This window comes from Salminus brasiliensis, chromosome 16, assembly GCF_030463535.1.
Source record: "Salminus brasiliensis chromosome 16, fSalBra1.hap2, whole genome shotgun sequence".
Lineage (NCBI taxonomy): Eukaryota > Metazoa > Chordata > Actinopteri > Characiformes > Bryconidae > Salminus > Salminus brasiliensis.
Genome location: NC_132893.1, coordinates 29,697,004 through 29,711,275, shown reverse-complemented (window position 1 = coordinate 29,711,275; position 14,272 = coordinate 29,697,004).

Sequence of the window (14,272 nt, the reverse complement as noted above, 5' to 3'; positions counted from 1 at the left end):
GTTTCATCTCAACAAAACATTTTGCACATTTATTTACAATATGTTTATGTAAAGTATTTTATTCTGCCATGTATCGTGATTTATCCTTTATGAATAAATTCTTTTTTTCATAAAAACCCAACAAGGACTTCCATTGTTGTGTTGTTCATTACTCTTTTTATGCAAAACTTCAGAATAGCAGTACTGTGCAAAAGCAGTACTGAGCCAAATCATGCAGTTATTCAGTATTTTGGGTTGTTATTTGATAAATATAAAATATGTGTCTTTGTTGGGGCAAAAAATATTAAGAGATTACAACCCTGTTATATTACCCCTCAGAATGAAAAGGCAAATGGACACTTGTCCTCTCAGCGAGATGTGCTGTTAGCAAGCTGAAGAGATTGTAAGTGGGTTAGTTTTTAGCCTTGCCCCCACTCGCTTCCACAAATGTGGCTTTCTCAAATCTTACTTGTAAAAAAAAGCCAGTGCTTTCACTTCTGATGTGGGATTAGCTCCAGTTTGGTGCAGTAGGTAGCTGAGGTAGTTTGTTTTTGAGGATGCGGAGGATAGAGTGAAGGAATGGTAAAAGCCAGTCTCATAGCGTTAGCTTTTAGCTTACCATAGATCACTGTTTGCCCGCTGGCTTTGCCCTTCTGTGGACACTGGTACAGAAAAAGCTGCGGTCTTGAGGCCTGGTTCGCATATAAAACCATATTCCCAGGCCTAGTTTATGGACATTTTGAAGGTTATTATCCAGCTCTGCTTTGGTTATGCTGGGCTTTCTTTTGAAGGAGGAACAACAGTGTTTAAGGTTCATGGTTTGTCACTTTCATATACCGAACTTTCATCATTCAAATATGCCAAGATATACAAGTTTACATTTTAGGGTATCTTAAACAGAGAATTACACAAATGCCTCATCCGCTAAATCCAATATTAGATGTTTTTAGTGTTTAGTGATGTACTTTTCTGCATACAGCTTCTGTTGTTTTCAGAAAACTCACTTTTAGTGTTTCTGCAGAAATCTGCAGGTGTTTCCACACCTCCAAATTTCTCAAACACATTCAATAATGTTGAGGTCTGGACTCTGGGATCTATTGTTCTGAGAACATCTAGCAGCATCTTTAATTTGATAAAATATTCTCCTGTGAAGTCTGTTTGGTTTTCTCTGTAAGAGCATCTTCTCAATCAGCTCCACATCCATTCAGACCCACAGTGTAAGGTTGTCACAATAAACAAACGTTAGACAAAAACAACCGTGGAGCTTGATTTTTTCTTCCTTTTCATCTCAAAGATGAAAGCTGTGAAAAGTGCTGTTTATATTATGTGGATAGTTATGAAGGCCCAACCAGTTCTTGCACGGTTATTAGAGGTCCCATTTTCTTTGTATCTTTTAATCATGTTTCAAACTCCTGGTTGAAACCAGATGTAATGGGAAACAGTGAACACTGTACAGGAGATACAAAGATTGACTGCATGCCTGCAATGCTCCCATAGTCTGAGACCAACCTCACACTTAGCTTCAGCCTCAAATTGGAATTTTGTTTTAAATTACAAGTCTGCACTGCAGACATTTTTCAAAGTCAGCAAATCTTATTTGTATAGACCGATCCTTAGCCCATTATGTCTTGAAGAAGAGCAGACAGAGGCTTATTTCAGCCGGAATCCCAGAGGAGCACTGCTATGTCTTTAATTACAATATGGTGAGGACAGACAACCAGTTTTTTAAAAATCCAGCTACCAGAACACTGTGTAAAACTGCTGCAACACTCAGACCTGGCTTTCAGTTTACTAGAATAGATCTAATAGTATAATATGACATGATGTTTTAAAAAATCTCAAGCCTGCTGTAGCTTTACAAACAGATTTTCCCCTACAGGGTTCCCCTCCAAGTGGAACTTAGTCCAGCCTGCTGGCACTAGAGGGCGCTGTAACCTTTACAGAAACCTTAAACCAATTTGCTTCTCTTCATTTTACTTGATTACTCTCTAGGGGATGATATAACTAGTTGTATTGTCAGAGTTAAGGAGGACTTGTGGATCTGCATGGCTACCAGACATGGAAAGACAGGAAAGCGTTTGACTATTCAGGTGCCACTTGATCATTGCTTCATCATTAAAGGCCTATTTTGCAAGCTTTTTCTTGTCTTGCCTTATCTCACCCAACACAAATTGAAGTCAGTACATAGCATTTCTTACTACACTTTCATCATTTTAATAATTTTCCAACCCTGTTCATTTTTTATTACAAGTTTCATGGCACGTCTGCTCCCTCTTCGGACCCTGTCTGGCACGCTGGCTCCCTCTGCTGGCCCTGTCAAATACTGCACAGAGCAGTTTGATGATGTATGGAGTATCCAGGGGCATGCCAAGTACCTCTAAGCTCTGTCAATCACCTGAAAGTGATCAAAGGTCTCGCCTGTCCACTATCCCCTACATGTGACAATCCAGACCACTATGCAGGGCACTTTTATAGGGAACAGAATTTGATAGCTAGTGAGCGATTTTGGACATGTCGTTATGTATGTGAGCTGTGTGCATTGTGGGATCGTCATAGTGCACTGAAAATTTGGCACAACTACAAAAGAGCCCAAAAGTAGTGCTCTATAAAGTGAACGGTGCACAGTTTCGGACACAGCTCTCTTCAGCTCAGGAACAAAGACTAGAGTCATCTAGGTTCTGCGGTTATTCTTGTTTGAGTTTCCCTGCCTTTGGTAATGTGTATTCTCTCTGTGCAACCTGCATGGAGTGCAGTATCCAGTTGCCTACATACCATTGAAAAAATCTTGTATCTCCAAAATGGCAATTGGGAAAAGGAAAAAAAAATAGAGCCTTCAGCTGCCAGATTACATTATGTGCATAGGTGAAAAATGGAAAATAAGGAGATGCAAGTTGTTTGCGTGACAGCCACAATACTTAACCTTTGGTATAAAATGAAAAAACAGTGTTTCCTTCTCAAAATGCAGATCATTTATTTGCAAGAGATGAAACAGATTCAGCCAAAGAAAAACAGGGTTAAATAAATAGTGCAGGGAAAAGTACATTCGTAAAGTACGGTGCAAATAAACTTGGCATTTCTGAAGCCAATCTAAACATTCATGTGCCCTTCTTAACCTTTCAGGAACAGCCCAAAAAACAGAGCAATGCTTCAGTTATCCCCTCTGGATTCAGTTGTCTTAAGTGTGACAGTGAAGCAGGTGATATTTTCAGGCGTGGTGACCGATTCTGTGGTGCTTGGCCTAGGTGTGGTGAGAACGTCCTCCTCAGACGATGAAGAATCACTCGTTTGGGAAGAGCTGGATGCAGATCCAGAGGATTCACTAGATTTGGAATCCTCAGCTGACTCAGATGAGTGTGAGCCATCCTCCGCTGACACCTCACTCGATTCATTCGATTCCATGGAGTCAGACGTTTGAAGGTTTCTTGAATTAAACTGTGAAAGAGATTTGAAATGAGCATGAATAAATGCATGATGATATTAGATTCATATATAGATACTTGCTTTACAAAAAATCAGACCAATGTTTTCATATCTTATCATATTTTTATTGATCTCCAGATTAGCAAAATATTGGTAACGCTTGACTACCACCCTAAAATATCTGCATTTTATTAATATTACTGGTTATTTGTAACCTTATAACACGCTGTGTCATTTCTCCATAGGGCTACTCCAAGTGGATAGTGCTCTCATTTCTACTTTGTATGATTAGTTTATGTATTGGTATCTGCAGAAAATATTGGATACTTACATTGGCCCACAACTCCCATATAAGTGCCCTAATTCTTATCAAAAAAATAATATGTGGATAATTTTCATCCAGTAACAGCTAGGCTTTTTCAGATTTAAATTTTTATGGTCATGTTTCAATTTTTTATATTTTATGTCAGTGGTAACCAACCAACCCCCAACACAAATGTAACACCTCATTAATAATCAGGCACTTCTTAAGGCTTGCTAAAAGTCTGCATGACAGCAGATCTCCAGAAGCAGGGCTGCAAGGTTGGAAAACAAGGTTTTATGGGCTAAAGATGTCTTTTCTGTACAGATAATACACAGACTGATGTGGCCAAATAAACCGAAGCTCTCAAATACAATTTTCAATGTCCTTCACACCAGCCAATAACAAAATAAGCTCCAGTAGCTGTTGTCATTCATAAGTAACATCAAAAAAAAAGAAAAGAAAAAAAGAAAAAAACTGCATTTTTTGTTTTTTTGCTCTTACAGTCCCCACACTTGTACACCACTGCTGTAAATACAAATTGGGCTTTGCGCTCCCCCTCACATGGACAGCTGTATACATGCATTTGTTGACAGGCTAATGGATAAAAAAGCTGCAACTGAAGTGAAAGAAGCAATAGTGGAAGACGCTTTACAGGATTTACTCGACACAGTTCTGACGAAGGGTCTCATGCAGCTCCACCCCAGTTTCACAGTGCAGTAGGAGTGTTCAGGCCCGGAGTAGGAATGGCAGAGACTCCATTCTCCCGATTACAGTCAGTGGAGCATCAACATGACTCTGAATCGGCTATTTTAAAGGTAAATTTGCTACATTATCTTGTTGTAGCCCCGCCCCTATTCCCTCCCACACTGATAGAAGGATGGATTAAAGCCAATGGCTGGTCGCCTCATTTATAAAGTCTCTGACTGAAACCATTACACTGATTGAGTAATTAAGTTATATGAGTGAGGAGCAGGCCTGTCATTAACCCCCTAATGTTCGAGTGACTTTAATAGTTATAGAGCATCAGCTGAAAGACTAAAGTCACACATTTTACTTCCCTGAACCTCAAGCTTGGACGAAAAACAAAACAACAGCAGAGCCAGGTAAATAGCTAATTTATAACTAGAACTTACCGGTTTGGAGAGAACTGATGCAATGCATAGCATGAGCAGCGCAGTCCGCAATGTCCACATCTTCCTCGTTCAGAGAGTTGCCTGTACAGAAGCTTATTAAGTCAACAATCCTACAGTTTACACTATACCAACATAAACAGAGCTATACACCAGATACATTATCACTAATGCAGTATCATTATTACATTATCACCACATATTATGGTTTGGAATTAGATAGCATTAGAAGGGATTACCTTTCCTCAGTGCTCTGTCCACTTACTCCAGTATCACTGTGTACAGTTCACATCATCACCACTGCAGTTAATATACTGAAGAACTGTGAGTAAGTGGAGGGCTGGGTCAGACGAGAATCTGCCCAGACGGATGAATGTGTGAAACTGAGTAAGTGCTCAGCTTTGAGCAACATCCGCTTTCTTTTCAGTCTCCTCAGTGCCCCTGGCTAAATCTCTATAATTAGTGTGTGGCAACCGAAACAAGGGTGTAAATCACCCAGGGCTGTTGTGCTCATGCATTGTTTTGAACAAGACAAACATTGTCTAAGAGAAAAGGAGCTGAAATCCAAACAAAAGGTTTGGATCTTTTTAAAACAATAACTGTAAAACAGCTGAAGTGTAAAACTGTGTAGCAATCTGGGAAACTTCTACACTTTGTGGCATCTCGGCATGCAGCTGAATATACAGAATACGCTCCTGTAAATATTATGGCAATAGCTTGAAAGTAGATCTTGTGGTTATTGGCACCCTAGCAGTTCTCTCTCTCTCTCTCTCTCTCTCTCTCTCTCTCTCTCTCTCTCTCTCTCTGTCTCTCTGTCTCTCTTTCAGTCTCTTTAGCCAGAAATTTAAGAAAATCATAAGATTGTTCACTTGCATTTAAAGGCAATCTGCTGCACATTTGTGAGTGTAAGTTTTTCTGACCCACACATTCAGTACTGCGTCTTAGTTAGGTCAACAATGTGGGTGGCATGGTGTCTTGGCGGCTAGCACGTTTTCCTTTCAGCGCTGGGGTCTTGGTTTTAAGCCCCATATTTGGGTGGAGTTTCCATGTCCTTTCTGTGTCTGCATGGGTTAAAAAACTGTTAGAAACATGGAGATCAGGTGAATTGATTACTAACAGGTTACATTGGTGTGTGAATGCATGTTGGTATGCCCAGATAATTGGCACTCTGTCCTTTGTGAACCCCCCTAATGCTTGATGCAGACCTCCAGGTAAACAAGAGGACACTGTGCACAACTACCTGCTGGTGTGTGATGGCTGAGTTTATTGGGTATTAGAAAGGGGATATATAAGTGAGACATCGCTTCAACTGTAGTTAATGCAGCATTATGCAAGCATTGCCCTTTCTTGTTTCTGAGCTCCCCCTACAGTCAGGCAGTGTATTTGTTTTTTAATACAGGATCTACTGATGATCAGACAGTTGCATAGTTGCAGTACCCAGGAGCTAATCACAATTTGAAATGTGTAATAAATGCTAAAATGACAAAAAAAGGGTTTATTGTAACTGAATGTCAACTAAACAATTTTACACTCTCTAAGTGCAAAAATATATACTAATCCTTATTATTTACATTAAGAAATTTGTTAACATTGTATTTTTTTGTATTCTTTAACCTAAACAAAGACAAATGTAGAGCCTGAACCTTTTTTTCTGTGTTTGAGTTGATTTCATAAGGAATAAGTTAATAAGGTGCCAGGAAATAAAGTTGACCACAACCACAAGCACAACCACCATTCTCTCCCACACTCTGAGACTCACAGTTAATGGTGACGTATTTAATTATATGATCACTACTGAAAAATAATCAACAGTTTCAAGGTGAGTGACTCAGTGACTGTGAGCTAAAGGTTAGGACATGACTTAAGTTGGTCAACTATTGCGTATAAATACTGTAACGCTGAAGAATTGGAATCAAGACCACTGTAAAGGAAGGAGTGATGTGGACTTTTTTGGGAGTCTTTATTCTACATAGAAATGTTGTGTGTGGGGGTGTGTGGTGCTTTATGGAGTTGGGAATTAAACTGTCTGTTCTCCACCAACAAATGTAGTCTTTTGCCTCTGATGTCACGTTGGACAAGCTGCACTGCACGAGGCCAGAATCAAAGTGAAGCTGTAGAGCACAAACACGATTTCATCAAAGTACAAAAGTTTAACTTCAAACAATAATATTTTATTATTTTTAACCATTTTCCAGTGTGTTTTAAAAAGTCGGTTTCCCAAATTGCTTATTTTTAAATCACCATGTACCGCACAGGGGTCTATAACTGCAAAGTAGAGGCATTAAACAGTACCCCTATACCCTGGACAACTGGAAGGTGACTGTATATTGTACATTGACTGTATATTGTCTCGATCCCTAGTGCAACAGATTCTCTGTGCCTATTCAAGGGGTTCCCAATCCAATTAAGTCTTCATTTTTTAGCCCATCAGACTCTTTAAATCCAATGATGGTTCTAAGTACAGGCCCTTAGCATTGGAAATTTGAATGCTCCAAAATGAATTGGAATATCTTCTTACTTTGACTTCCTTTGATGTTTTTTCTACTATTTTGGCAAACATGGGTCTGTACCGATAGTAACAACATGCTGTGCCCATGTCCTGTCCCCCACTGTCCCTAAAATCTGTCCAACATAAAAAGCTACTTACTGCTGCCCCACTAGTCTGGAGAAGATCCCTCCACTGTATATATAGTGACTCCAAACAAAGTGTGCTACAGGTTATTAGGTCGAACAGATTTTTACCAACATTGTGTAAATTTGCTCTGCATTTTGCCGCTATTTTTCTGAATGCTGTTTGACGTCACTAGTATATTCAACTCCCGAAGCAAAGGGGAAAGTGAATCACAACATTACAGTGATCACATGGCTGACGTTTCCATACTAATGCTCTCATCTGTGCCAGAGCAGACCCGTCCCAGGAGTCAGCTCCTAAATAATTAGCAGGAAAATTCCACTGTCGTCACTGCTCACCACACTTTTCGGTTCCTCCCTGTCCAAGGTCCCAAGTTGCCCTGCGTAATTATTTATATCATGGCTGTCAAATCAAAACCCCAGCACTATTTTTTCACAGATTTTAAAGCTCAGATTTAAAAAGATATATTTTCAAACTCACCTCAAAACTATCAAGATGCACTAAATTCTTATTGGAGACCAAGTGTGGCAACACAGCGTTTTGTACTTGCCTATAAATGCTGTGGCTTCTTGTGCCCAACCAGTGTCTTGTAGATTTTGAGGCTATGAGGCATAACTTTGATGGTGAATTATTATTATTTTTATATATATATATATATATATATATATATATATATATATATATATATATATATATATATATATACATTTAAATTATGAATTTACAAGGAAATTCAGTGCCTCTGTCAGTGTCCTGCATAGCAAAATGGGTTTTATTGGGTTTTATGTCAGTGGTTTGAAACAGACCTTTTCTCTGAGAACTTTTTATTATATTATAATATTTTTTATAGGGTAAATTTAAAAAACAACCAGCATCAATGCAAGATAAATGAAATAGGCATTTACATCATCATCTCTGCTAACTTTAATGCAAAGAACAGTTGAGAGTTTTTTTTTTTTTTACATACAGATAAAACCTGACATTACCTGCACTGCATCTGACTTATAGAAGCTAGGAAATAGTGACTGTATTACTCTCATTCAAACTCATTTGGTACTCTCACTCTCACCTGTGGGATTCAAGCATACAACTTTAAAAGTAACACAAAAATCTGCTTTTCTACTGATTCATCAAATTATAATTATAATGATTATTAGAAGTATTATATTAGTAATTAGTATTAGCATTAGTACTATAAAGTGACATGTACTTGACATTACATAAAACTACATTTGAACATGTGTGAATGATAAAGTCACAAAACTAATATAAAACCGATTTTGTCTTGCTAGATAACACAGGCTTTTAAAAGGAGTAGTCTTCCCACAACATACAGTGCATCCCTAAACACAGAAGTTGGTCCAGTGGTCCAGTACAAGGATAGTAAAATGCAAGTAAAACCCAGATAACATGTCCATGTGGTGCCAATATGGTTAGTTAGTTTTGTCAGTGGGTCAATGATGGGACCAGGAGGGGTTAAACATGGGCCTCATCTGGGTTGTACTGTAAATAGGACCTAGATGGGACCCATATGAGGGTAGGCTGTAACAGTGGGGTACAAAACAACTCAGAGCTCATGCCCACCTGGACCCTACCTGAAACCCACATAGCCCACTAATATGCTTCAGTAGAAGTAAAAGTATTCTGAATATTTAGAGAAGAACAAATGACTCTAAATTGTTACTTAAACACACGGAACTGAGTAAACTGACCCAGTTACTATACAGCTCTGATTAATAACAATAAACCCACAATGCCATTGTAATTCAATGTCACACTGCATATCATTATCCAATACATTTGCAGTCACACAGGTTGTATGACAGCATCAAGCCAGGTTCTTCAGGTTGATGATCAAAGGAGTGACTTGGCCACCACTGAAAAAGGGATAATGCGTGTATACCTGAGATCTTGAAGGGTTGTAAGGCCTATAAAATGGGTTGAGGGGTGGATTGTTGCTAGGCATAATGCCGAGAGAGGTAAAGTCAAGGAAGTTGTAATACTCCAGTCGGGGGGACGGGTAGAAGTACGATCCAAGGCCACTGGTGTCTTGCTGAGCCTGCGGCCGCCGAAGGAATCTTAAACTCTGTGGAAGAATCAGCAGAGTGGAAAACAAAGAGATCTCTCATATGGTCAGTTATCATGGGCAGTAAAGAAATGCTCATTGATACATGAACGCAAAATACGGTACATTAACAGAAGGCAACAGGCAGATGCTTCAGATAGAAATTAAGCTAAAAAATATACAATTAATTTAGGAGTTAATGAGATTTAGCTGTACTTATTTAGAAAAGTAATTCATTATTCAGTAAATGAATAAAAAATGTGATTTATTTATTTTCACTTCTTTGACCAGGGGTGCCCAAACTTTTGCATAAGACGTAATATATTTGTGAGTACTTATGCATGTATTTTTTTTTGTTCTAATGACAGGATATTTCTGACTGCATGGACAAATTCACTCTCATAGGCCCATATTTAATATATATAAATGATTTATAGCCTAGTGTATAAGCCAGGGGTGTTTTTACTACTACTACTTCTTGTACTGGGGCACATATAGAATTTCCCCCGCTTGTTTAATAATATTACTAGTTACTAGCTAATAATGTTAGTAGTAATATTCTTTTTTATTATTATTAGTGTTTGTATTATCAGTAGTTTATTAGTAATATTACTGTCACATGCATGCATGAAGTATTTCCACTGTGGCATTAAACTACATGTGAAACTGTGATTTGTCTTTGTAGCTAACACAGGCTTTTTAAAGAAAAGTTTGCTGTTATACTGGCTACATCACAGTGATCATTTTTACAAGCTTGTATTATCAATGCCCCTTTTAATAACTTACATAAACATAGTAAACAAAAATCCATAACATAGCTGGTGCCTTTGCTAATTTAATTAATGTCTTTGCTTTAGTGGTCTAACATGTATTTTGGTAGGTTATACAGTTCTAAGTGGCCTTAACCAAAACCTATAGCTATGAGCTATTATTGCCTTGTCTATTGTATTGTTGACTTATATATATATATATATATATTAATGGATGTATATTACACTGGCATTGACTGAAAGCATAAGCTGTACAAGCTTTTGGAAAGATCCTGAGGCATTATGGGCAATGTAGTGCATGTAGTGAATTTGTGTGGCATGTCCTGTAGTTCTGTTCAGATATTCAGGATAAATTTGGCTTTTTACCATTGTGATTTGAGTGTGGCACAGCTCCATTTTACTGGCCCCTGTTATATGCCATACAAAATATACTCACACCAACATTCATATATTCCTCATCAGTCTGTGCATCTTGGTCCAGCTGTGTTAAAAAAACAAACAAACAGAAAATGCATCAGTGCATCAGTGCAGGAGTATTGACAGTGACTTTAGAATAAATATGAAGTAAAACATAATACATACTGGAGCACTGAGGCTATAGCCTGTCAGCACCAACAGGAGGAAAGCTGTCCTCATGATCAAAACATACAATAAATAAACAAACCTGTTTGAAGAAACAGAAAAATGCTTTTTATTGGTTAGGTGAAGAAAATGACACTGCACGAAAGAAATTAATTAAAAATGTCTGTAATTGCAAAACATATATATATATATTTTTCAAACTCACCTCAAAACTACGTCAAGATGCACAAAATTCTAATCAGAGACCAAGTGTGGCAACACTGCATTTTGTGCTTGCCTATAAATGCTGTCTTCCTGTGCCCAACCAATCACAACAGCTACTCACCTGCCAACATAATTAATAGTTCTGATGGAAGAAGAACATAAATTGAGGTTCTCATACACACATTAACTTCACTGGAATTGAAACTCAGTGCTTTATAGGTGCAAAGGTGCACGGTTCATTGTGCAATGCAAAAGGTATTGGTGTTTTATATAACTGTAATTTCTCTGTGTAACTTCTTTGTGGCTTAGGACTAAGCCCATCTGTTTTGCCCCAAGCGAAACGCATCTTTAATAATGTATTTCAATTCATAGTTTCTCAAATTAGATGCTCATTATTATTGCAAAACATTCAGCACCTGTGATGCTATATAGGGGGAAAAGTTCTTTTGGGTGGCGGGTGTGTTTGTTTTCATAAAGACTAGACTAACAGGCAGAATCAGACGTGCAACAGCGTGCATATGTCCTTTAACTTCACCTTCAAGGACACTTAAGGCCTGTTTAATTCCCCAGACTGCTGCTTTGATGTCTTCCCAGGCCTGCCACCAGAGTTGCGTTTGCATTGCAACATGGATGTGTCCATAGTCCGCCTGGAGTTTTTTAGGCCTGCCATCAAAGTGACCTTACATCATGGCTTGGATGTTTTTCCAGGGCTGACACTGGAGTGACCCTACACCACAGCCTGCCAATGGAATGACCCTACATCATGGCTTGGATGATTTTCCATAGTCGGCCAAAGAAGTGACCCTACTTCAGGGTATGGATGTTTTCACAGACACCACTGGAGTAACCGTACACCACGGTTTGGATATTTCCATAGTGTGACACTGGAGTGGCTCTACTTTGTGACTTTAGACCACAGTGAATCTGCTTCACGCCTTGGATGCTTTTCCAGGGCCACCACTAAAGTGACCCTACACCACAGTTTGGATGTTTCCCCAGCCTGCCACTGAAGTGACCCTACATCAGGGCTTGGATATTTTGCCATAGCTGGCCAATGGAAGGACCCTACATCAGAGTCTAGAGGTGGTTTGGATGCTTCCACAGTGTGCCACTGGAGGGATTCTGCTTTGCGGCTATGATGGTTTTCCAGGCCTGCCACTGGAGTGACACTACTTTGATGTATTCCAGGTCACCCCGACTTGGATGTTTCCCTGTTTTGTCACAGGAGTGACTCTACACTTCAGCTTGGATGGGACCACGACCCAACACAAAGTGACTTTATAACTCGGCTGGGACGTTTTCTGTGGATTGTGGATTGCGACTGTGCTTTGCGGCTCTTAGGCCTCAATATGGGCCAGCTAAGTGACCTTCCGCATTGATCTAGTGAGTTTTATTTCCTCTGCCTGCTGTGGAGCTGTGTGTCTGTGTGTGTGTGTGTGTGTGTGTGTAGGAATAGGAATGTCTCAAAGCAGTTGTCAGCATGGTTATTTGGCTGGCCACATTACACTGATGCTGTCGTAACTGCACCGCTTTTCCTGTTGTAACATACTCATTTATCTTGCCATGGGCTTGATAACTTACTAATGAACTGGATCAGGCTGGGTGCACACAGGATTTGGGCACACCTGCACTGAGGTCAGGGAAAAGGAATGTAGGCTAAACCTGGCAGAGACAATGTTCAGTCTGATTATATCTTGGTTAAATGGTTAATTTAAATTAAGAGTTGTTTTTCACCTTCTTTTACATTATGGTTTGCGGCTTTTGTTAAATACTGCCGTACTTTAATGGACTGATGTTGCAACTCCATCTGTCTATTGCATTCAAATCATGAGCTGGTGATAGAACCTGATTGGACGCACTGATCCTGAATGATATATATATATGTATACGGTTTCCTAGATATTGGAGATAAGCTGCTGTTTCTGTTTTGATGGTAAGTTAAATTTTTTGTTTCTTTTTCAAAGGAAAGGAATATGCTAATTTACAAATCTCAGGGCCAAGTTTGATAAATTATGCTTCAGAAATATGTCTTTGACATTGTTTTACATAGTGAAGGAACCAATTAAACAAATCTAACTTTTTGTTGCCCAACAGAATGTAAACCAGTGTAATGTGGGTCTTGAGATAATAACATATACACATGCAACCAAATGTAATAGTAATGAGCACTAAAGAGAGTATCTAGATATGTACTATACTAGAATTACAATTCCTTAATGTCATTTTGCACACATTTTTATTAAAACCTGCATGTGTTTATTTTGAGTATTGAGTATGTTATTTTTAGACTGCCATTTAAATTACATTTTATTTTAAATATCTGTATTATTATTGGGGAAGAATATTGTGGACCGGTTAATGAGCAACATGAATACTTTTTATAGGGCAAAGCTGAAGGATGAAGGCATTTATTGTTGTGTTGGTGTTTCTGGGCGTGTGTTCCTCTGCACCTGTAAGTCTCAAATCCGAGGTCAGTTCATTTGAGAAGCAGCCTCTGTAGCAAAGCCTGACATCCAGCCTGTCTTTTCTCTTTATTCAGGTGGTGGAGCAAGTCAGCAAGAGAGGAAATGTGCCATCGTTTGATGCAGTAAGTGCAACCAAACCAGAGCAGAGCATGTTTTGAAAGTCGGTGCTGCAAACACACTCACAAAAGCATTGCTTAATGCAGTGACTGGTGTCTTGGAGTCCAAGGTTTTCAGCCCACAATTGGAGCTATGTGGCTAACCATCACACATTTGCCGCATATTTGTTAAGTTAACTAATCTCAAATAGACTTGGGACAAAGCACTAACCATAATGCTGACTGTAATAGCTACTGCTAGCAGCCTGACTTCTGCCTGAGGTTTAGCCTGAAAGGCAAAAACAGAAAGTCATACAGTATCAGAAGGTGGTTGGTGTGGCGCAACAGATAACACCACAACCTGCCAGTGAGATACCACACCATGTGGGAGACTGGGGTTTGATTCCCGATCTGAGTGACTATGCTGCACTACACCAATAAGAGTCCTTGGGCAAGACTCCCAACACTATGTTGGCCCACCCCTGTAATACGAGTAACCTTGTAAGTCGCTCTGGATAAGAGCATCAGCTAAATGCCATAAATGTAAATGTACATAAACTAACTTACTTTAAAGGTCTGTTTGGGATGCTCAACACAATTTGTGTTAGTCTTGAAGTTTGCAAGAT